Here is a 4,716-nt window from a genome sequence, read left to right on the forward strand (position 1 = left end):
AGATGGGCGGAACTCCACAATTCTTTACCTGTAGCTTTTTAAAACATTATTGCTTCTCCAGGAGATGCTTGTGCAGACGACGTGGAAAGAGTCAGAGCTTTGTAACCTAATTCTTGGTGAATACAGAGGAAAAAATGTATGTGGGGAGAACACACACAAGCCATGTAGAACTTTGGTACCCAAAGCAGGTGTGACCTAAACTACTCACGTTAAGAGCGACGGCTAGATTTTACACTCCTGGTTTAAAAGTACTATCGTGCCACCGCCACCTGCTGGCCAGTACAGGTATTAGCTCAAGACACCATCAGTAAAGGGTCTGGACTCGAGGTGGAGTGAATGCATTGCTCCCCGTGGTTATTTTTGTCTGTATTAAAAAGCAAAAATGTGAAAAAGTTGAAAAATGTGTTAAAAATTTTTTCTGCCTAGAAAATGTTTTGTTATTCTAAAATTGACATTTAAAAATTTATTAAAAATAAGACCATTGTCCTGGTGGAAAATTGAGAAAACAGAAAAGCACAAGGATTGTGTCGTGTATTTTCTTCTCTTCAGTTTTACTGAGAAATAATCGACATGTGTCACTGTATAAGTTTAAGGAATACAGCGTGAAGATTTGAATTACATATACTGTGAAATGATTACCACAATGGTTTCAGCTAACATTCAACTCCTCATATTTTCTTTACATAAATACCCGTTGTAAAAAACCCCAACTGACTTTGTTTTATTAAGTTCTTTCTTTTTATCAAGAAATGTTTTAAACATACCCCAATATAGAATATAGCAGATATCCATGAACTCACTTATTTAGACTGAATTCATTTTAGCATTTGCTATATGCTTGCTCTAGAACTTTTGAAAAAGGAAAGAGAACTTTGCAGGTGTGGATGTCATTCACATCTGTCCCCACCCTCACCATCAAATTCCCCTCCATACATCTATAAACAATTTGTCAGTATTATTTAATATATTTAAAATTACAAACAGTTGGGTGATGCTCTACTGTTTTCTCAATGTGCTTTTTACATTGAATATTGAATTTATGATATTTATTAATGCTTCTGTAAGTAAATCTGGTAGATTCATTTTTGCATATAACTAAATTAAAATATTCAATCTGGAAAAGTTGATTTTTAACTGGAGAGTTTAACCCATTTATATTTATTGTGAATAACTTTAGATGTATTTCTGCCACATTTTTATTTATCTGTTTATCATGCTTTGTTTTAAATATCTTTTTGTTTTCTATGAGAGGCTTAGTATTTTTAAAAATTCTTTTTCCTCGTTTGCTTATTTGAAGTTATATATTCAAAGATGCTTTTCTACCTTTAAATTAGTATGGTAATATAGTATTTTTTTAAAAAATAATAAGATTTGATTGATAGATAATTTTATATTGGTTTTAGGCATACCTCATAATGATGTGATATTTTTATACACTGTGAAATAATTACTAGAGTAAGTCTAGTTACTATTCATCACCATACAAGATTAAATTTTAGGGTTTATTCTCTTCAGTTCAGTTCAGCTGCTCAGTTGTGTCCAACTCTTTGCAACCCCATGGACTGCAGCACACCAGGCCTCCCTGTCCTTCACCATCTCCTGGAGCTTGCTCAAGTTCATGTCCACTGAGTTGGTGATGCCATCCAACCATCTCATCCTCTCTCATCCCCTTCTCCACCTGCCTTCAATCTTTTTTGCATCAGGGTCTTTTCAAATGAGTCAGTTCTTTGCATCAGGTGGCCAAAGTTTTGGAGGCCAAAGCTTGTTCTCTTGGCAACTTTAAAATATGCTCTAAAATATTATTGGTTGTAGTCATCATGCTATATATCACACCCCCAAGACTTATTTAGTATGGTAATTTGACACCACCCTTATGGCACAAGGTGAAGAAGAACTAAAGAGCCTCTTGATGAAGGCAAAAGAGGAGAGTGAAAAAGTTGGCTTAAAGCTCAACATTCAGAAAACTAAGATCATGGCATCCAGTCCCATCATTTCATGGCAAATAGATGGGGAAACAGTGAAAACAGTGTCAGACTTTATTTTTCTGGGCTCCGAAATTACTGCAGATGGTGATTGCAGCCATGAAATTAAGGCACTTACTCCTTGGAAGGAAAGTTATGACCAACCTAGACAGCATATTGAAAAGCAGAGACATTACTTTGTCAACAAAGGTCTGTCTAGTCAAGGCTGTGGTTTTTCCAGTGGTCATGTATGGATGTGAAAGTTGGACTATAAAGAAAGCTGAGCACCGAAGAATTGATGCTTTTGAACTGTGGTGTTGGAGAAGACTCTCGAGAGTCCCTTGGACTGCAAGGAGGTCCAACCAGTCCATCCTAAAGGAAATCAGTCCTGAATATTCATTGGAAGGACTGATGCTAAAGTTGAAACTCCAATACTTTGGCCACCTGATGCGAAGAGTTGACTCATTTGAAAAGACCCTGATGCTGGGAAAGATTGAAGGCAGGAGGAAAAGGGGACGACAGAGGATGAGATGGTTGGATGGCATCACCAACTCAATGGACATGGGTTTGGGTGAACTCCAGGAGTTGGTGATGGACAGGGAGGCTTGGCGTGCTGCGGTTCGTGGGGTCGCAAAGAGTCGGACATGACTGAGCGACTGAACTGAACTGAACTGAATTTGACTTAACAAGTCTGAAGGTGATAGCCATTGCTGTCCTTCTCCTAAAGAGTGTAAAGACCTTAAACTGCTTGAAATTCCTTTTACACGTCTTCATTTCCTGTGTTACACTCTCTAAGACAGTTTCAGCTTCCCTTAGATGTCTCACAGTAGCTTCCACGTCCCCACTATCATTTTCAGTCCGTCTATGCTTATTTAGGTTTATCCACATCCTAGCTTGTTCAACTTTTTCTTGTGTGACTTATTTTAGATTTTAGTGTTTGTATTCTGTAATCTAGTAATTTTGGGGAGAGGGGAAATATTCTTTTTTGGAACTGATAAAAGAAAGAAAAATCACTACCTAAAATACCTCAATTAAATCCCTATGGCCTTTGAGCCCCAGTTTGATTGTCTGAAAAATACGTCTTTTGGACTCGGTGAGCCAGACTCTGCATGTAAGTTCCTAGAATTTAATGGAACCACAAGAGGTTCTTTCTAGAATTGGCCTCTCATTGTTTCAGAGTGAAACAATTAGTGACACAGAGGAGAAGCCCCAGGTGCTCACAGCCCAAGACCAGGGCCGAGGCTATAAGAAGGACTGTCGGAAAGGAGAGACCCCTTGAGATCTTGACACAGAAGACGAAAAGAAAGCTGAGTTGGTGCTGGCTTTTGAAGAGTGACTTCGGCAAATTGCAGGAGAATGAAGAAGGGCCAGCTTCCCGGGTGGCTCAGTAATAAAGAACCCACTGCCAGTGCGGGAGATAAAGGAGATGTGGGTTTGATCCTGGGTTGGGATCCCCTGGAGAGGGGCATGATAACCCACTGCAGTGTTTGTGCTTGAAAAATCCCACGGACAGAGGAGCCTGGCAGGCTACACAGTCCACACGGTTGCAAAGAGTAGGACACGACTGAGCATGCATGCTGGACGAAGGGCCAGGAGTTCAGCGTGCCATGTTGATGGCCAGTGTTTGTGTGCAGAGGGAAAGCCAGCTTGTTTATTTCACTGTCTAGAAAAGCTGAAATGCTTTGTGCAAATTAAAATCAATATTGCGTGTCACACACACACACACACACACAAGAAAGGATGGGGTAGCAATGGGATCTAAATGAGGATGTGGTAAAAACTGAAAGAGAAAAGGAAATAAGAACCTAAAGAATAAGAAGATGTAAAGATTCATGAACAGCAGAGAATCTGCCTAAAGCAGTAAGTGCGGTTATGCCCCCTTACCATCTCAGCTATGAAAGGAACATTCATGGGCTCCAAATTATAAACATGTGAACAAGAGCAGTCTCCTGCCTGCTCTGACTGTGTGATCATGTGACTGTGAGACGCTACCAGTTCATACACGGTGAACATCTGTTAGTAAGATCTATGCTCCCGGAATTGGAAAACAACTGGACAGGATATAGAAATAGTCTCTTAAGCTTGAACAACACATAACTTCTCTTACAATCTGGTATGATGGAGTAGGATACTAGGCCAAATTTACTCACTTTGATAAGCAAGCAGATGAAGAGACAGGATCAATGTTTTACGTGACGTTTAGAGATGCCCTTGGACTTCCCTGGTGGCTCAGATGGTAAAGCGTCTGCCTGTAGTGCAGGAGACCTAGGTTCAATCCCTGGGTAGGGAAGATCTCCTGGAGAAGGAAATGGCACCCCACTCCAGTATTCTTGCCTAGAAAATCCCATGGACAGAGGAGCCTGGTAGGCTACAGACCATGGGGTCACAAAGAGTCAGACACGACTGACTGACTTCACTTTCACTTTATTATTTTTTAAATTTTTTTCTTGCATTGCCTGTTGTTTGCTCTTTTGTGGAAAGCCTTTGTCTTTGTACGACCACAGGTGTGGCTTGTTAGGATGGAATATTAAGTTGCTCTGCTTTTGGAAGTTGCTTCTACAGTGGAAGGCCAATGGGGATAGTATTTTTACGGCCTCATTTTGAAATGGGCAGTGTAGGGAAAGAGCAATTGGCCAAGATGGTGGTGGTCAGGTTCCCTCCCCCCAGCGGCCTCTTGCTCTTGTCCTGCATTTTGTAAATAATGGTTTTGTGACGGCTGAGATCACTTATAGCACTGCGCATGTGCGTAACCTAT

At 40.4% G+C, this 4,716-nt stretch overlaps 1 non-coding gene across 1 annotated transcript; it reads left to right on the forward strand.

The window, feature by feature from the left end:
- Positions 1–4,179: 4,179 nt before the first annotated feature.
- Positions 4,180–4,251, forward strand: TRNAY-GUA (transfer RNA tyrosine (anticodon GUA)). The gene has a single exon. It is a non-coding gene; the product is annotated as a tRNA-Tyr (tRNA).
- Positions 4,252–4,716: the final 465 nt, after the last annotated feature.

The sequence above is a fragment of the Budorcas taxicolor genome, chromosome 21 (genome assembly GCF_023091745.1).
Source record: "Budorcas taxicolor isolate Tak-1 chromosome 21, Takin1.1, whole genome shotgun sequence".
NCBI classification, from domain to species: Eukaryota; Metazoa; Chordata; class Mammalia; order Artiodactyla; family Bovidae; genus Budorcas; species Budorcas taxicolor.